Source organism: Rosa chinensis, chromosome 7 (genome assembly GCF_002994745.2).
Source record: "Rosa chinensis cultivar Old Blush chromosome 7, RchiOBHm-V2, whole genome shotgun sequence".
In the NCBI taxonomy this organism is placed as follows: domain Eukaryota; kingdom Viridiplantae; phylum Streptophyta; class Magnoliopsida; order Rosales; family Rosaceae; genus Rosa; species Rosa chinensis.
This window is the reverse complement of record NC_037094.1, coordinates 68,282,340-68,303,214: the sequence shown is the minus strand read 5'-3', so window position 1 is coordinate 68,303,214 and position 20,875 is coordinate 68,282,340. Positions and strand designations below refer to the sequence as shown.

General features: G+C 40.2%; 2 long non-coding RNA genes across 2 annotated transcripts; both read left to right on the top strand.

Annotated features, from left to right (window-relative positions):
* The first annotated feature begins 12,825 nt into the window (after positions 1-12,825).
* On the top strand, positions 12,826-14,001 carry LOC112175480. The gene is made up of 2 exons (XR_002926464.2): positions 12,826-12,885; positions 13,753-14,001. It is a non-coding gene; the product is annotated as an uncharacterized LOC112175480 (long non-coding RNA).
* Positions 14,002-19,198: 5,197 nt separating this feature from the next.
* LOC112175481 lies at positions 19,199-20,374 on the top strand. The gene is made up of 2 exons (XR_002926465.2): positions 19,199-19,258; positions 20,126-20,374. It is a non-coding gene; the product is annotated as an uncharacterized LOC112175481 (long non-coding RNA).
* The last annotated feature ends 501 nt before the right edge of the window (positions 20,375-20,875 follow it).

The following is a 20,875-nucleotide window of genomic DNA, read 5'->3' as shown; positions in this document are numbered from 1 at the left end:
ACGACTATATCTGTGTCTGCCTTCACTACCTTGCACTCTCTTTCTAAGATCTCCCATGCAGTTTTGGCAGTGTCAATATCACATATCAGAGAAAACATATCACTCCCGCACGAGTTTTGGATTACATGCAGAGCTTTCGCATTCTTCATTGTCCAAGCCTCGAACCATTCCGCTTCAGAATCATCATCTTCTGGTTTAGGGGTTTCTTTGATAACGTTCCATAAACCTTCGGCCAACAAGTAGGTTTTAACCTGCATACTCCAGTGATTATAGTTATTAAGGTTAAGAGGTTCAGGGAAAATGGAGGTAGCAGCAAACATAGTACTTCCCATACTAGACCTGCCAATTGATCGAGCTAGATAGCATCATTTTTCGTGGACAGAGATATGAAATAACGAGAGAAAAAAAAATGGAAATCTCGAGTATTGAATTCGCGAAACCTAAAAGCCTGCGTGCAGCTTGTAAATTTCACTACAGATTAAAATACATGCAGTATTAACGAACTTGTTATGTTTTGAATATTCTAAAAATATAAAAATGAAATCCACCAAGTAATGGAAGTACCTGTAGCATGAAGGTTGATCTGAGTGTCTGACCGTTGCAGAGTTGGTAAATTCGCTTGTTGGTTAATTAGAAATGGAGATGAATATAGAAGACGATGGAGATCAAGAAAAATTGGAAACTCAGTGTGATAGGAGCTCTAGCTGCTTTATTTATTCCTGTCTTTTAACTTCAAGCAATTCATGTGATATTGTACATTCTAACGTAATTAAATTGGAGATTGAGTGTCTTCGGGCGCTGCTTTATTCATTTTTTTATTTATTTAATATATATATATATATATATATATTTTTTTTTTTTTTGTTGAGAATGGCGCTGCTTTATTCTTGGCTTGTGCTTTTTTACAATGTTAAGTTACAGATTTAACGAATTAACATTAAATTAAACTTAGTTATAATTCAAGCAAGGTATTTCTCCTTTATTGATCGAGAGTTCGAGACAATATCATTATGTTTGCAGAAAAGAGAAACGAGAGGCTAGACCCTGTAGGATTGTTAACGCGGACTTCTTCATTAAGCGCAATGCTAACCGGAGTGTCAGATCTCATTTACAGTGGCCCCCGCCCCAACGTCTTAGGATTTGACAATTTCACCTACTTTTTCTCTACATGATCGGTCACCCGATCTAGAAGTGACAAAATTAATATCGAACATAAGTCAAGTGATAATTTAACCAAAAAGTTGACGGAATAATTAAAGTGTATTACCGTTAAATAGTAATTAAAGTGAAATTTACAACAAAATAGTGTGAAATGAACAAAATTTTAGTCGTGTTTTAGGAAAGAGAAATTTTAAATAAACACATCTAATTACTTAATAGTTAATACACACTCCTTACTCAATATACCTACAATTTAATTTCTCATTCTCATATTTTATTAAATACACAACTTAAATTACCTAAATTATCCTTAAACTAAAAAAACCATGAAATACGCTATTTATCAACTACATTATGGCTACTATTTAATTTGATTAGTATATATAATTGACATATTCGTTACTTGTGTTAGTTAATGGAAATCCAGAGGATTCATTATTTTTTTCTTTTCAAAGTTCAAATAGATGCTTAGAAATAGGTTTTGTATTATTTGAGTTCTTATCCACCAAGCACCCTATTGATTAAGTATAAAATTTGGAGTCGAACATTCAACCAAAACTGTATCAGTAGTTTCTCCATAATGGCCGAACTACGAAGTTGTCATTGGATAGTTAAACAAATTAACAATTATAAAGTTTTATACATGTGATATTTTATATTAGATAATAAATTGACTAATCATAACTTTTCGAAGAAGAAAAATGAACTAAAAAGTGGGAGTAAAGCGATATATTTTAAAAAATTTAATACCATTGATTTTGAAATTCTAAATTATATAGTCTCTCAATCCATTTAATTACAATTAATTTAACGAAAATTTAAATTTGACGGTTTCCTAACTTTATTACTCTTGTTTTAAATGAGGATACCATGTATAGAAATTCATTGGGTTTATAATTATAGAATAATATAAGGAAGATATGATTATTATTATTTTTCTTCTAATACATAGATGTCTATTTTGGTTTTTAACATACCTATAAAATCATATTTGAAATATAAAATAATAGGGATATGTATTAAGTGGTTTGGGGTGTGTATTTAAAATTTTTCTTTAGGAAATCAGAAATCGGGAGAGAATGAGTTGTGGTTTAATTGATAATAAGGGTCTCTTTATATAGAGAATTACAACCAAAGAATATGAGTCTTATAAGGAAACTGAATCATACATTGAATAAGATATCTCCAAGAATATCTGTAAGACTAAGCCTATTACAATTAAGACAAGTAATCAGAGTTTGGACGATGCACACAAACTAGGTGTCCTTAAACACTCTCATTTGTGTCGTCCAAACGTGGTGTTCCTCTCGTTGCCTCGTAAAATACCTTGTCAGGTAACAAAACTCAGTGGGACAAAAATCACATATGTCGAAGGAAAAAAAGAGTACAACACACTCTTCACTTTTAATTTGAGACCACGCTTGTAGACATCTCCTCCTAATGTCTACATCTTCCCTTGATGACTACGGTCATGGGAGTTTGGATAACTTCCGCAAACAATGCTACCAACATGTTTCTCAAAAGTGGATTTAGGCAATAACTTAGTAAACAAGTCTGCCATATTGTCCTCAGATTGAACCTTGTTCACTCTGATTTTGAGGAGAGTCTGTTGTTGCTGATTATCTTGGTGTTGTGGCCTTTGTTGTAGCCTTGCTTCATTTGTTCAAAGCAAGCAGCATTATCCTCATAAATGCTTGTAGGCTCATCTGTGGTAGACGTCAAACCATAATTACTTCCAACATGCCTAATTATGGATCCAATCCATATACATTCACGAACCGCTTCATGAAGAGCAATAATCTCTGCAAGGGTCGAAGATATAGTGACTAGGCTATGTTCTGTAGACCTCCAAGATATTGCGGTCTTGCCCATGGAGAACATTTAACCAGTTTGGGAACGACCTTTATGGGTCAGAGAGGTACCCAACATCAGCAAAACAATCCAAAACACTAATGTCATTTTGGGATGGGAATAGAGGACGCAGGCCAGTGTTGGCGACGTTCCTGGTGTGTATGGGTCCGAATCCATCATCTCTGTGATGACCTGGATTTCTGTTATGTAATTTTGGTAATTAATAATGGACCAGTTGTACGAATAACTGTTTTTGTGCTTTATTCATATGTTGTATGTGAAGTGGAATGGTTTTCGTACGTATAATTATTTGAATTTCACAGTTTAGGGGGTCGTGTGATGTTTGACTTTTAATAAGTTGGGATTCTCAGAAAACTTCCTTCATGAAAGTTGTAGAGCGCGTCGATATGAGTTCGTGGACATATGGTCGCGTCAATCGGAGTTCGTATGAGAAAGTTATGGCTATCGGAAGAAGTTTTTATTTTAGTATAAATAGAGAAAATCAGAAAAAGGAATTCATTATTTCACTTTCCTTTTCCGGAAACCACCTTTTCTCTCTCGGTCGACTCCTTCAGAAACGAAAATTTCCGCCTGACCCGACTCGAACCCGGTGATCCGACCCGGCACGAACTCGCATCTCCGGTGGCTCTGGCTGTGAAACTTGGTCAGCAGGTTCGTCTCCTCCTTCTAGTCGTCTCTGTGGCACCCTCTAGCAGCTATATCCACCGTGTACGGCGCAGCAAGGCGGCGTAGTTGGTGTTTTCGGACCCCGACAGAAAACACAGCTCCGGCGACTTCGTGGCTTCATGCTTCCTTAGTTGAGTTCAGAGAAGGCTCCCTAATCGATCTATGGTGTTTGTTTTGATCGATTTACGTGGAAATCGGGTCAACTCAGTTTGAGCAATAATCCAAAACTTGTGAGGTAGTTTTCGACTATTTATGCTTATTTTCTGACTTCGAGCTAGTTATGAAAATTCACAAGCATGCTTATAAGAATAGCTTTGATGTTGGGAGTTTTGTGAAATAGTGAGTTTTGGCCGGCGGCGGTGCACCACCGTCTGTGGCGGTGTTCTGGTGGCTTTCAGGACATGTAGGGAACTGTTTTTGGTATTATTTATGTTCTACTCATTGATACGAGCGTTTTGATATATAATATGCAATTTTTGGAGTTCGTATGAAATTGTTATGATTTTAACAGTTTCGTACCGATCGATTTATTCGATCTGTAAGGATTCGAGCTTCCGATCGACTTGTGGTTTGGACATATCGATCGTGGAAGTATTCCAGAGACCTTGGGAGGTCTCGGATGTGGATTTTTCCTCGATTGGCGCCACTTTGGGGATTTTAGTTCAAAACAGGGGTTTCGAACTTAAATCAAATGTGAATCGTTACTAAGTTGGAATCGTATGTGATTAGGTACTTGACGAACTACTTTGGACGACTATTTTGTGGATTGGAGGCTTTGTGCTTTATTGAAGACGCAGCGGGAGCTCGAGGTGAGTAATCTCACAAGGTTCTTTATGAACGGAATTACTATTATTATTTTGGCGTTAATCATTTAACTGCAAACTATAGTTGGTATTAGTAGGCATTCCTGAGCGAATGACTACGTATATATATTTACGTGAAATATATATATATATATATCCTTGTGGATGATTGTGATGAATAATATGCATGATGGTGTTTATATGATTGTTGAATGTGACTTTTCAGGAAACAATATTGTGGAAAAAGATGTTTTCTATTATTTGAAAAGTATTGAGCTTGATGTTACATTTTGAGTCAAGCGTGACTCATTTTAGATGTATTGGTCTTTGTACCAAGGGTCACAGATGGTGAGCAGGGATTTGGAAAGCCAAAAACTAGATGTTTGTAACATTTTTAGGTCGGTTGCGACTTACATAACGTTTGACTTTAAGACCAGACAGGGTTTAAAGGGATTATATGTCACAGATGGTGACAGGTTGCAGACGGTGACCTTGATGTTTGATTTCATGACCAGATGGGATCTGAAGATCATGTGTCATAGATGGTGATAGGTCACGGATGGTGACAGGTCGCAGATGGTGACCTTAATGTTGATTATGAGACCAGACGGGGTCTGAAAACCACATGTCATAGATGGTGACAGGTCGCAGATGGTGACCAAGGCAGGAAATAGGTAATCACGTCTGTGGCCAGACGAGTGGTTACTATTTCAATAGAACTATAGTCTGTCTGCCATTATAGATTATGGGGGTAACGGTCGAGGTTGCTGGAGACTCATAAGTATGTAGTTAAAGGAGAATTCCTTGAGTATTCTTCTTTTATTGTCTAGATGAGACTTGAATTGCTTCTTTATGGTTAAGTTAGCAAATAAAACATTTTCATAGCGGTGATTTATGTTGTCCTTTCGATGGAAAGGTTATGGAGTGTTAGAAGGAATCATGGTTGCATGGTTTCCTTTAGCTGATGTGTGTGAGTTGTTGATTGATGTTCATGAGTTACTCATACGTGTTTTAATAAGCTTATCGGGTTTTGTTGTGTGGAAACCCGGTGCACCATTTTATTGGTGTAGGGGTTAATCCTGCTGGTTAGGGTAATCGTGGCTGAAGCTGAGGTAGCTTGTTGACAGCTGAACGGGTAGGAAGCAAATTTTGTTGGCTTTGCCATTGTTATGACTTCCGCTATATAGTAAGCTCTGAGGAGCATTTACCTTTTATTTTGTGATGATAATTTAATTAGTAAGTTTTGTAATATATGACTCTATAGAGCGGGTTAATATTTGAAATTGTGGGTTCAGGGCATCAATATGTACTTGTTGTAAAGGGAAGATGTCTCCATGTACTTTGTATTGATGGCTGAACGATCGCGCATGTATAATTATGGGATTATATATCGATTTTTATTTGTGTTAAAAATCAGGGGCGTGACAGATGGGTATCAGAGCGTAAGGTACATATTTGGTGACAATCAATACTCCTCGAGTGATGGCCCGTTTGCAGCGGATCCCCATGAGATGCTCTTCGGTATTGATATAGTCATTGGGTATGTAGTGAGCGGTAGGATGTGAGTCGTCAGGGTAGTGTCGGCTCAGGGGATGAAGTTTGGGAGCTAGATGTAGCTTCTGTGAGTTAAAGACTTTGAGGAATGATGACCTTTAGTCTGAACTCAAGATTGACGTAGGGGATGGAATTGTATCCTCTAACGTAGTGTTGTGGTTGATCGTGTCATAGCGTTGACTTATACTTGTGTTTGAGAGTTATACAGATATTAACCACATGTTGTTATGCTCCTTAGGTGATGGATTCTCAAGGAAGCAGAGCTAGGGGTCGAAGTAGACCCAGAGGCAGGGGTAGAGCCCAAGGTAGTGGCAGGATTCCCCCTCCTGTTGAGATGTTCGAGAATGATGTGGAGGCATCAAATGTTGAGCTGCCTATTCCACCTGTTGTGGAGGTTGTAAATGTTGTAGATCCCACTCGTTTGTCAAAGTTGGCAAAGGAGATTTCAAGATTGGGAGGAGTCCCATTTCAGGGAGGTACGGATCACATGTTGGCAGATCAGTAGATCGAGAACATGAGACCTACTTCGAGATGGTCGTTTGCGAAGACATTGAGAAGAGGAAGATTGCCACATTTATGCTCCAAGGTGATGCACGAGTGCAGTGGAATGGCACACAGAGAGTGATGGATGTGTCCACCATGACCTGGGACGGTTTTGTGGAACTGTTCAGGAAGAAGTAATTTCTGCTTTCTGTGAGGGAGCAATTGGAAAGGGAATTTGTCTCGTTAGTCCAAGGGACTAAGAGTGTGAGGGAGTATGAGGCTGAGTTCTTAAGGTTGTATCGCTTTGTGAGGCAGATGGATGCTGAGAGCTTAGCTATGAAGTTTCAGTGGGGACTGAATGCTTCGATTCCTGGCGATGTCGCTGTTCTGGAACTGAAGAAGGTGGAGCTCATTTTCGTTAAAGCTATGGCCATTGAGCAGGAGAACATGACTTTCCAGGAATAGGAATCGACTGAGAGGGATTTCCAAAGAAAAGGAAAGGCAACTGCGGGGAGCAGTAAAGCATTTGGAAATCTAGGTGGATTCTCGAAGAGGCAGAGGACTAATTAGCTGGCGCCAGCTAGGGCTGCAGCTGCACCTGCTAGGGTTGCACCTAATAGGCAGGTGGCAAACCCGAAGTGTTTCAATTGCAATGAGATAGGCCATGTTGCTCGAGCTTGCACGAAACCGAAGAACTTGGCATGCATCACATATGGCCAGACGGGGCACTTCTCAAGGGATTGTACCCAGCAGTAGGGCTGGGATCGGTTCTGTTTTTGACATTTTTTGCCAGAACCGAAACCGAAACCGAAATGTTTTTTCCGGTTCGATGTGATCGCTTTTTTTTGTTGGAACCGTTTTGGAACCGGAACAGTATTTTTCGGTTCGGTTATAGCCTATAACCGGTTCCTGTACAGAGCTGGGAATCGAAGGAATCGAATTGGGAATTGGGGAAGTGATGTAGATGAACTGGAAATCCCGATTCAGGATGAAGTCATGAAACTATGAAAGTGATTTTTCAGTCAGTTAATGTGCTGAGTCTAAGAAATTGAGGAAGAACCTGGGGAAGAAACTGAAACTAAAATGGTCGATTGACTTGGGGGCTAGAGCTGCGTTTTCAAAACTGGGGAAGAACAAGTATTGAAGGTCTGAAACTGGGAAAGAACAAGTATTGAAGTCGGGCTGGGTCTTGTTTGATAGAAAGAGAGAAGAAATCAATCAAATCAACATCCTTGGTATTTGTTTATTGTTTTTGGGTAAAAAGTATGAGCTAGTGGGTATTGTTTTATTATTTTTGGGGTAAAGAGGTATTGCTGGTCGGTGGTCTGGTGGCTTTGCTTTAATTGGTTGAGTCTCCGAGGTGAAAAGGCATGCTAGTGGGTATTGTTTTATTGTTTTTGGGTAAACTTCCAGTGGGTATTTAACTATTTATATAGGCCTGGGTCTATATTTCAGTTCCTGCATCAGACATAAATTTAGAACTGAAACCGAACCGACAGACATAAAACTGTTCGGTTCTTCCAAAATTGACATCTTTCTACACAAGAAACCGTACCGAACCGGCGATTTCGGTGCTGTCCGAGCCGATTCCAACCGGTTCCCGGTTCAAAAATCCCAGCCCTACCCAGCAGGCTAGGGGACAAGGGAACCAGCAGAGGCAACTGCCTCAGGGGCATGCTAGGGTGTTTGCTATTGGTCAGCAGAATACCGGAGTGGAAGGTACCTTATCCTTATTTGATTTCTTTGCTAAAGTGTTGTTTAATACGGGAGCGTCCCACTCTTTCATATCTAGTTCAGTGGTTGATATGTTAGGTTTGACTCCTAGGCCTCTTGCTAGACCTTGTGTGTTATTTCCCCACTTGGTATTTCCCTTGAGCTTGATATGTTTTATGGTGCATGTCCGATTGTGATCGGTGGTAGGGAGATTTCTGCAACTTTGATTGTGTTAGCAGATCATACGTATGATGTTATTTTGGGTATTGATTGGCTAGGGCAAAATCATGCTATGATTGATTGCTTTGAAATGGTAGTGTCATTTCATATACCTGGACAGCTGGTGTTTCATTATCGGTGTCTTAGGTCAGATACTGCTTTGAGGGCAAGATTCTTAGCTCATGTGGAGTCAGTGAGTTGTGCTGCGGTTATGGCAGAGATTGTTGTGGTTTCCGAGTACAGTGATGTATTTCAGGAAATACCAGGGTTACCTCTAAGGAGGGTAGTGGATTTTGCTATCGATGTGATACCAGGTACTGCACCTGTATCAATGGCACCATTTCGGATGGCACCAACTGAACTTAAAGAGTTGAAGGAGCTAATTGATGGTTTACTTGAGCAGGGGTTTATTAGACCTAATACTTCTCCTTGGGGTGCACCTGTGGTATTTGCGAGGAAGAAGGATGGTTCACTACGGTTGTGTGTGGATTATTGGCAGTTGATCAAGGTGACGATCTAGAATAGGTACCCTTTACCTAGGATTGATGACTTGTTTGACCAGCTTAAGGAAGCAACTGTATTCTCAAAGATTGATTTGAGATCTGGATATCACCAGCTGAGGGTGAAGGATGATGATCCTAAAACTGCTTTTAGGACTAGGTATGGACACTTTGAGTTTGTTGTCATGCCTTTTGGTCTAACCAATGCACATGCTGCCTTTATGGACTTGATGAACCGTATATTCAGTCAGCATTTAGATGAGTTTGTGGTGGTGTTCGTGGATGATATCTTGATTTATTCCAAGACGTTGGCGGATCATGGTAAGCATCTGCGGATTGTGCTACAGATTTTGAGAGAAAAGAAGTTGTTTGCGAAATTCGAGAAGTGCGAATTTTAGCAAAAGGAGGTCAAGTTCCTTGGTCATGTAGTTTCGAAGGATGGAGTCTCCATGGATCCTTCCAAGGTTGAAGCAATGATAAACTGGGGCCAACCCACTACGGTTACTGAGGTACGTAGTTTTCTGGGTTTGGCAGGTTATTATCAGAGATTCATTGAGGGATTTGCTAGCGTTGCTTCAGCTCTGACCAAGTTGACCAGGAAGGATGTCCAGTTTGTGTGGACTGAGGAATGTGAGCGAGCATTCAATGCGTTGAAGGCTAGATTGACCATAACCCCAATGTTGACTATTCCCATAAGCGGTGGTGGTTTAGTCATCTATAGTGATGCGTCTCATCAGGGTTTTGGGTGTGTGTTGATGCAGCACGGCGGTGTTGTCGCTTATGGCTCTAGACAGTTGAAGGTGCATGAGTGTAATTACCCCACTCATGATTTGGAGTTAGCTGCGGTTGTGTTTGCCTTGAAAATTTGGAGGCATTACTTGTATGGGGAGAAGTTCGAACTCTTTTTGGATCATAAGAGTTTGAAGTATCTGTTCTCTCAGAAGGAGTTGAACATGAGATAGAGAAGGTGGATGGAGCTCATAAAGGACTATGATTTCACCTTGGAGTATCATCCAGGAAAGGCTAATGTGGTGGCAGATGCTTTGAGTAGGAAGCCCAGAGGTATTGTTGCTTTTATTATGGTTCAGGAGTGGCTTATGTTGGAGACTGGATCTGAGTTTGACCTTGTGCAAGCAAGAGTTGAGAATGGGAGTTTCCTTGGAAGTGTCACGGTACAACCTACCCTGATTTCCAAGATCATCCAGGGTCAAACAGAGGATGAGTTCTCACATGCGAAGTTGGCAGAGTTAGCTGCGGATTCGTCCGTTGGCGTTCCATCGGAGTGGTCGGTGGAAACAGATGGTGGTTTGCGGATGAATCATAGGTTGTATGTTCCGGATCGTGTTGACCTCAAGGGAGAGATTCTTCGTGAGGGACATCGATTGCGGTATACTGTGCATCCTGGAAGCACCAAGATGTATCGGGATTTGCGGAGGCAATTCTGGTGGAATAGAATGAAAAGGGATGTGGCAGAGTATGTTTCCAATTGTCTTACTTGCCAACATGTGAAGGCTGAGCATCAGAGACCTGCAGGTATGTTGAAGTCGTTACCTATTCCCTTATGGAAGTGGGAGCAGATCTCAATGGATTTTGTCATTGGACTGCCTAGGTCCAAACATAATCACGATGTAGTGTGGGTAATCGTGGATCGTTTGACTAAATAGGCACACTTTCTTCCTGTGTCAATTATGTATTCGGTTGACAAGTTGTGCGAGCTTTACATCGAGGTAATCGTGAAACTTCATGGTGTGCCTGTGTTAATTGTTTCTGATCGTGATGCTCGGTTTACTTCAAAATTTTGGAGCGGTTTCCAAAAGGCCATGAGAACTGATTTAGATATGAGTACGGCATTTCAGCCTCAGACTGATGGGCAGACTGAGCGAGTGAATCAGGTGTTGGAGGATATGTTGAGAGCCTGTGTGTTGGACTTCAAGGGAAGTTGGGAGGATCATCTGCCGTTGATTGAATTCTCCTACAACAACAGTTATCACTCTAGTATTGGCATGGCACCATATAAGGCCCTGTATGGTAGGCCATGTAGATCTCTGATTTGCTGGGCAGAAGAGGGAGATAAGGTGTTATTGGGTCCTGAGATTGTGCAGGAGACCACTGACAAGATTTCAATTATCAGGGACAGGATTCGAACAGCACAGAGTAGACAGAAGAGTAATGCAGATTTGAAAAGGAAGCAGGTTGAGTTTAATGAGGGTGATCATGTGTTCTTGAAGGTTTCACCCATGAAGGGTGTGGTGAGATTTGGCAAGAAAGGGAAGTTATCACCAAGGTTTGTTGGACCTTTTGAGATTCTGAAAAGGGTAGGAGATTTGGCTTATAGGCTTGCCTTACCTCCTAGTATGTCTGGTGTGCATAATGTGTTCCATGTGTCTATGTTGAGGAAGTATGTCCAGGATGTGTCACATGTGATCGATTATGGCACGATTAAGGTGCATGCGGATACGACATTTGTTGTTGAACCTCTTCGTATTTTGGATAGGTCAACAAAGCAACTTCGAAGGAAGGAAGTTGACTTGGTCAAGGTATTGTGGAGTCACCATGATGAGGATGATGCTTCTTGGGAGTTGGAGTCGGATATGAGAGCGAAGTACCCACAGTTGTTTGTTGATGAGCAAGCGTGAATTTCGGGATGAAATTCCTTTAAGGAGTGTAGACTGTAACGTCCCGAACCTAAATCCACGTGTTTACTAGTCATTTGGACGGTAAACGACCTTTACTTTCACTTTTACTTTCGGTTTAGTACTTTTAGTGGCCCTAAAAGTTGACTTTTTATTCGGGTCAAAATTTGAGAAAATGTTCTTCATGAAAGTTGTAGGGGACGTTAAACCGAGCGCGTGCATATGTGGTTCGTAAAAATCGGACTTCGTATGCGAGAGTTATGGCCAAAATTGTAAAGTTACTGTTCATGGTAACTTTTGATAAAAAAGGAAATTTACCCGGGTAGGTTTCCATTTCCGGAAACCACCCCAACTCTTTCTCTCTCCTCTCCCCCGATCTCTCTTCCTCCGGTTCGGCCATTTTTCTTCTTCCATCAAATTCCGGCGATTCCGGCCACCAACCGGCGTGCCACCAGTCACCAGAGGAGCGCCTCCTCCCTCCGAGCACCCCAGCAGCCTTGATTTTCCACGATTTGGCCGGAAAACCACGGATCGAAGCCAAAACCACTCCGGCTGCAGTTTGGGACTTTTGTCGATTCCCGACGATTCCGGCCACCTCCGGCCCCCATTTCTTCGTCGAAGGTTTGGTTTTTACCACTGATTATTTCCCCTATGGTCTTGTAACACGATTTGAAGTGTAGAGGCCGGATCGAATTAGGGTTCTTGAATTTTCTGGGTTTGTGTTCTTGGATCGATTTCGACTGTTTGTAGTTGTTATTTGTAAATGTTGTAGTTATGAAGTGGAATCAGTGTGTTGAGTAGGTGTTGCACCTGAAATTTGGTGACCGGAGGTGGAGGTTGGCACCGGCACGTGAAACCCACGCACCGCCACTGTAGGTGGCGCGTGAGTTGGCGTTTTGGCCGGAAATTTCGACTTGTTGTTACTGTAATTAATCCTTTTTACGTCTAGTTGATTAATCGAAGCTTGGAAATGGATTTGGAGGTGAATTGGATATGAATATTGGTGTTTATTCAAAGAATGGAGAAATTATTAAACGAATTATGAGGAATCCATCCATCGGATTTCCTCGGTTTGGCCTTTGAGCCTATATATTAAGGAGATAATATTATTGAAGAAGATTGGGAGAAATTGGGCAATTAAAGTTGATATTAGGGTTGATTTTAATTAATCCAATTTAGTTTTCCATCCCGAAATTAAAGTTACGAACGTTATATTGTACAGGACGTGAGGAGGATTTCCTTGAGGAGGGTTTGGATCGACGGCAAGCTTAGCCGTACTTTGTGAGTGGACGTTTGTTTTAAATAAGTGATGCATGCATTTATTTATTAAAGCCTGTTTTATTTTATTAACGTATTTTTCCGAGCATATAAAGATAATTATGATTTATCTTATGGAGTTACTTCTAAATATTATTTTCCATGAAGTGATTATGATTTATATCGGTTGAGAATTTGGTTATAAAGTATTTATGCTCGGATTCGAATTTTTATTTGAGACTTTATTTATAAATGGAGTTCGTTTGAAATAAATCTCTATGATTATTTATTGATTACGATTTTGGCATTGGGAATGCCTCGTTGTTGATTTATTTATTTCTTTAGCGTGTGGGACACGCTGTTAATTTATACGGCTTTTTACGAAAATCAGAGTACGGTTGGGAATCGTACCCGTATGTCCTTTATACGTGGGACTTGGGGAAGCTTTAAGGATTTAACGGTTTTTAAACCGCCATACCTAGGGTCGTTATTTATATATTATATTACTGGCTAGCCTATTATTACTCCTCCCTACTTACTATGTGTTCGTAGGTGAGTAGAGGAGAGCATGGGATGCTCAAGAGTGTGGGACACTCCGACCCGAGCCAATAAGGCTCCCTTCTTTCGTATGGTGAAAGTTTTTCCCCATCTTTTATTATGATTTGACTAGCGGGGCTAGTCCGGTTTATTTTATCCAGCGGGGCTGGAATGTTTTGCACGAGTTGTGAACTTAAAGAAATACGTTTTATAAACGTTGCATGCATCGAGACTTTATATTGTAAACTTGTGGGAAAGTATAAATTTATCTTTATTGATACTTATTTATTTTGTCCACTCACTCTAACGTTTTTATGTACTTTCCCCCTGGGCCCTTTGGTTTAAATTGCCCAGATCACAGTACTGTGGACCGGCATAGGAGCGGAGGCTAGTACCACCTTTGTCATCCATTCTCAGTAGGTTATTGATTAACCTACTTATTGTATTATATTCCGAGTCTGTTCCTTAGATTGCTCTGAATACTTGTTGAGAGTGGATTTATACATTTGTATAATTATGTGTGTAAGAGAGTGGTTTATTTTGGGAGATTGTTGAACGATTGAGTTACGGGGTTGTATTTGTTTAAGATGTTTTGGTTGTGAAGTTCGATGTTTTTTATTTGGAGAATTTTTGGATTGTTGCTAGGAAGCAGGGCGGCTTCAAGCGTAGAACTTAAATTATTTTGAGGAGTGTTTTCAGCAGGTTTAGGGTTGCCCATTTTTAGGGGAGATTCTGTCGAATTTTCTCGAAAAGTGGGTCCTGCAGGTCCACCTGGGAGTTAGGAGGGTAATTCCGGGGTGGGTCCTGACAGTTGGTATCAGAGCATTAGGTTATTAGGTTCTGTAGACTCGTTTCTATTCTGTTACCTTATATACTTGGTGTTGCCCAGTACCTCTCGAGTGATGGCCCGACTGCAGCGGTTCCCCATCGTGTGCTCTTCGGTGCTGTGGTATTCATCAAGTGTGTAAGGTACAAAGTTAGTTGGTTTTCTTCTGGTACTATGCCTCTTGTACGCCGACCTCCTAGGGTTTTCTTTCCGTATTCGATTGGTTAACTATCATGCGCCTATCCCTGGTGATGGTAGAGTAAAACTACTCTACATTTTCGAGTTGTGCTACGAAATGTGATTCGAGGAAAATGTTGTGGTTGTCTTTTCCTTGATGCCAACAAGTTTGTTGGGGCAGGGATTAAGGTGCGGAAACCAGAGTTCGAGTTGTGTTTGAGTGTCTGAGACGAGCGACAATAGCTTTGGGCTGTCTCTAGATGATATGATTGCTTCGGGAATCAGGATTGTGGGTAGAAATGGACTTGGTAATAATGGTGGTTTTGACTTTGAACCAAGTTTCGGGAAAGATGTTGTGTGATGTGATTGGTTGTTAAGTAGCATTTGAAATATTATTGGAAGTTTTTGGTGGTTCTTTGGGAACCTCAGTGTTGGAAACCATTTACAGAGAAAAATTGAATAATTATTCTGGGTTGTTATGGCTAGAGTCTTTGTTTTCAAGTGACTTTGGTCACTGATGATGGCAAGTGAGAGGTAACGACAGTAATTGAGAGATATAAGTAGGACGGGATTTTTAGAAATTGTCATTTTGGGTCGTTGACCTAACCAAGGTGTATGAGCATAGTTTTGCTCGAAATAAAAGAGATTGATTTTTGATACCATGACTTATAGTTTTGTCTATCTGAGTCTTGTATGGTAGCGAGTAGGGAGATTAACAAGAATGGGCTTTTACAGTTGATATGTGCTTGAAGTGCAAGAATTGGAAGAATGCTTAAGGTTTTATAATAGAGTTACGACTTTGGTCGGTAAATAATTGGGAGAGTTGGAATCAACTCTTCGTATGTGGTATTATGCAAATGGATTCCTTTGTTTATCCATTTTTGAGTGAAACGGTTGTGGGGAATAGTGATAGTGACATAGTTCGGTGTTCTTAGAAGTTCAAACGGAATTACTTTGTGATACGGAATCTGATTTGAGTTTTGAATCACGGAGCCTTGAAGGTTGAATTGTGATAGACTCTTAGTGGAAGTTTGCCGGACGAATGGGTTGTGATATTATATTAGTGGATGGTGGAAGGAATAACTTTATGGAAATAAGTTTTCTGTTGGCTCTGGAAATATTTTAAGTTAAGGCTTGACCAAGACTCTTGTTATCTTGGGTGGAAGGTATTGTAGTCTGTTTTAAGTGACGTACTTCAGTGATGATTATTTGAGCAAATTGGATCATTATTGTGGTGGGACCACGTTCGGATCCGAATATCGATTGGTGTGACACAAGCTGTTGGACGGGTGTCCTTTGTCTTATATTAAGGATTGTTTGGGAAAGAGCTTGTGAATTGTGTTAGCTACCTTGAGGAATTAGTTATTACTTGAATCGGTTATGTGTAATGGATTTCTTTGGAGGAAATGAGCGAACTTTGCCACCCTGGTGACCTTTAATTGGAAATGTATAGGAAGTTGTTGGTATGAGTGAAATCCGGTCACCACTTATCTAAAATTAAGACGACTTGAACAGGAAGTAGGAGTTGAATTGAAATAAATTGATTGGGCTTATGCTCTATCATGGGTTCAATATATATTTAAGTACTACTTGTTGAGCTACTATGATTGAGTTATGTTATTGGAATAATTCTTAGTGAGAAGATTTGGAAAGTTTTTGGTGCAATTTTGGTTAGCACAAGGAAGTCATAGGAATTCTTGTTGTAGCTGAAATTTTATAAGTTAAGCGTCGATTGAGGAGTGGATTCGTGGTTATCTTATCCTCTTTTTGGTAAGGGCAATTGTTGTTTATCGGTTTTGGCCTTAAGTTAAATAAAAGGAGTTGGCTATATTCTAGCACTTGCAAGTTCAACGCGGTTTGACATAACTGATTTCCATTGATTCTTGTAACATCAGACAATGAACCTCTTCGATATCATATTTTCCTATCTTGGGAAGTAGACTCCGTTTCTGTGGTACACAAGTGCTATTTGTTTAATTAAGTGACTTTGTGAGTTTTTCTATTTGGGCACTTATTCGACTTTCTCTCCAGGTTGTTTTGAGCAAAAGAGTTTTTACGAATTTTTGCTTAGCAGTGGCTAAGAGTTATTGGTAATGCTTGAGGGCATATCTATACTTTAAAACTGTTGAGTCAACAAGGGATGCTATTTTATTTGAGTGTGATCGGAATTCCAATCAAGTATTGTTTTCGGTGGTGAGAATTATATTGGCATACGAAGTAGAATTATCATTTGTGGCGTAGAGACCAGCGAGATTGACATGGATTCAACTAAATTTTTGACCTATGACTAAGAAGTGTAGCCTCAGCTAAGAACAACTTTGGTGTGATGTATCTCCTCTTAGATTTGAATATTTGGGCTGGAATTGAGCGAATATTTATGGATTTTGCTTTGCATCAGGTTTCGGAAGATGTAGTACATAATGTGAGCAGTTTCGATTTTAGACATTGGTAATTGGTAGACTCCTTGGAATGCATGTGATTTAGAAGAATTTTATCCCCACATTATAGTTATAAGAAGTTTTCGAGGGACAATGTTAATTTGCCCGTTTGAGAACTATAAGTGTGGCCAGCGGGATAACTATTAAATGAGTTTTCTTGTTACTGGGAATGTCATTTCAAGGCGTGATCAATGTTCCAGTCAGTTGTCTGAGTAGCAAAGAGGAAGTGTAGTGGTTCCATAACCTACCTGCTTAAGAACTTATGGGTTTGTCGGAGGCTACCCTTTGTTATGCTTGACAATTGTGGGACCTTTACGTGAACGACATTCGATCAAAAATTTTTATATAAATAAATGGAATGAAGTGTTGTTGTGTGTGGTAGTTAATAAATTACTTGTTTTGGACTTTTTGGGTTTCTGTAACCATGTTGTGATGTCTTAATCGTGTTGGCTTCCCATTAACACCGGTGTAATTTGGAAAAGGTATTGTGTGTGGGGTCAATGACTTATAACAATGTTGTTGGTGAACGGTTTGGTTCTTCACCGTATGAGTTATATGCAAGATTATGAATACGTCTATTCCAGTCAAATGGCTTGTGACGTCAATACCTCGTGCTATCTGAACTATAAGCATGTTTTGATTTGCTTGAGTAGTTGGAATTATAGGAAAATCTTTGGGGTTGTCAAAGTAGTTGACTTGTGATTGTAAGAGAAAAATTTGACCAAGGATAAGTCGACAAGCTTCAAGGTTTTGGAAACATTGGATGAGATATTGTTTTGATTAGTCTTTTAGGAGACTATGAAAAGAAGTTCATTCTGGTTGTGGGTTATATCTTTATTTCCACATCTTGGTTTTCTTGACGGGCGAGACGATTATTCCTTATGCAGTATTCAAGATTACAGTGACTGGTCATATTTCTGCTTGAGGACTGTTCCTTTTTATATGTTGATTCCCTTATTTTATTTGGCCACCTCTTGGACTAGATCTAAAGTTAGTTTCTGCATGAGTTGAGCAGACTTGCATATCGATCGTGTGATATCATCCCCACGTTGTTATGATCTGAGTACTAGTACTACCTTCGTTGAGGATGTTGCATTGCAGATTAGTACATGTGTGCTACCTCTACTTTAACAGTATGAAATTTCGAGGACGAAATTGTTATAAGGAGGGGAGATTGTAACGTCCCGAACCTAAATCCACGTGTTTACTAGTCATTTGGACGGTAAACGACCTTTACTTTCACTTTTACTTTCGGTTTAGTACTTTTAGTGGCCCTAAAAGTTGACTTTTTATTCGGGTCAAAATTTGAGAAAATGTTCTTCATGAAAGTTGTAGGGGACGTTAAACCGAGCGCGTGCATATGTGGTTCGTAAAAATCGGACTTCGTATGCGAGAGTTATGGCCAAAATTGTAAAGTTACTGTTCATGGTAACTTTTGATAAAAAAGGAAATTTACCCGGGTAGGTTTCCATTTCCGGAAACCACCCCAACTCTTTCTCTCTCCTCTCCCCCGATCTCTCTTCCTCCGGTTCGGCCATTTTTCTTCTTCCATCAAATTCCGGCGATTCCGGCCACCAACCGGCGTGCCACCGGTCACCAGAGGAGCGCCTCCTCCCTCCGAGCACCCCAGCAGCCTTGATTTTCCACGATTTGGCCGGAAAACCACGGATCGAAGCCAAAACCACTCCGGCTGCAGTTTGGGACTTTTGTCGATTCCCGACGATTCCGGCCACCTCCGGCCCCCATTTCTTCGTCGAAGGTTTGGTTTTTACCACTGATTATTTCCCCTATGGTCTTGTAACACGATTTGAAGTGTAGAGGCCGGATCGAATTAGGGTTCTTGAATTTTCTGGGTTTGTGTTCTTGGATCGATTTCGACTGTTTGTAGTTGTTATTTGTAAATGTTGTAGTTATGAAGTGGAATCAGTGTGTTGAGTAGGTGTTGCACCTGAAATTTGGTGACCGGAGGTGGAGGTTGGCACCGGCACGTGAAACCCACGCACCGCCACTGTAGGTGGCGCGTGAGTTGGCGTTTTGGCCGGAAATTTCGACTTGTTGTTACTGTAATTAATCCTTTTTACGTCTAGTTGATTAATCGAAGCTTGGAAATGGATTTGGAGGTGAATTGGATATGAATATTGGTGTTTATTCAAAGAATGGAGAAATTATTAAACGAATTATGAGGAATCCATCCATCGGATTTCCTCGGTTTGGCCTTTGAGCCTATATATTAAGGAGATAATATTATTGAAGAAGATTGGGAGAAATTGGGCAATTAAAGTTGATATTAGGGTTGATTTTAATTAATCCAATTTAGTTTTCCATCCCGAAATTAAAGTTACGAACGTTATATTGTACAGGACGTGAGGAGGATTTCCTTGAGGAGGGTTTGGATCGACGGCAAGCTTAGCCGTACTTTGTGAGTGGACGTTTGTTTTAAATAAGTGATGCATGCATTTATTTATTAAAGCCTGTTTTATTTTATTAACGTATTTTTCCGAGCATATAAAGATAATTATGATTTATCTTATGGAGTTACTTCTAAATATTATTTTCCATGAAGTGATTATGATTTATATCGGTTGAGAATTTGGTTATAAAGTATTTATGCTCGGATTCGAATTTTTATTTGAGACTTTATTTATAAATGGAGTTCGTTTGAAATAAATCTCTATGATTATTTATTGATTACGATTTTGGCATTGGGAATGCCTCGTTGTTGATTTATTTATTTCTTTAGCGTGTGGGACACGCTGTTAATTTATACGGCTTTTTACGAAAATCAGAGTACGGTTGGGAATCGTACCCGTATGTCCTTTATACGTGGGACTTGGGGAAGCTTTAAGGATTTAACGGTTTTTAAACCGCCATACCTAGGGTCGTTATTTATATATTATATTACTGGCTAGCCTATTATTACTCCTCCCTACTTACTATGTGTTCGTAGGTGAGTAGAGGAGAGCATGGGATGCTCAAGAGTGTGGGACACTCCGACCCGAGCCAATAAGGCTCCCTTCTTTCGTATGGTGAAAGTTTTTCCCCATCTTTTATTATGATTTGACTAGCGGGGCTAGTCCGGTTTATTTTATCCAGCGGGGCTGGAATGTTTTGCACGAGTTGTGAACTTAAAGAAATACGTTTTATAAACGTTGCATGCATCGAGACTTTATATTGTAAACTTGTGGGAAAGTATAAATTTATCTTTATTGATACTTATTTATTTTGTCCACTCACTCTAACGTTTTTATGTACTTTCCCCCTGGGCCCTTTGGTTTAAATTGCCCAGATCACAGTACTGTGGACCGGCATAGGAGCGGAGGCTAGTACCACCTTTGTCATCCATTCTCAGTAGGTTATTGATTAACCTACTTATTGTATTATATTCCGAGTCTGTTCCTTAGATTGCTCTGAATACTTGTTGAGAGTGGATTTATACATTTGTATAATTATGTGTGTAAGAGAGTGGTTTATTTTGGGAGATTGTTGAACGATTGAGTTACGGGGTTGTATTTGTTTAAGATGTTTTGGTTGTGAAGTTCGATGTTTTTTATTTGGAGAATTTTTGGATTGTTGCTAGGAAGCAGGGCGGCTTCAAGCGTAGAACTTAAATTATTTTGAGGAGTGTTTTCAGCAGGTTTAGGGTTGCCCATTTTTAGGGGAGATTCTGTCGAATTTTCTCGAAAAGTGGGTCCCGCAGGTCCACCTGGGAGTTAGGAGGGTAATTCCGGGGTGGGTCCTGACAGTTGGTATCAGAGCATTAGGTTATTAGGTTCTGTAGACTCGTTTCTATTCTGTTACCTTATATACTTGGTGTTGCCCAGTACCTCTCGAGTGATGGCCCGACTGCAGCGGTTCCCCATCGTGTGCTCTTCGGTGCTGTGGTATTCATCAAGTGTGTAAGGTACAAAGTTAGTTGGTTTTCTTCTGGTACTATGCCTCTTGTACGCCGACCTCCTAGGGTTTTCTTTCCGTATTCGATTGGTTAACTATCATGCGCCTATCCCTGGTGATGGTAGAGTAAAACTACTCTACATTT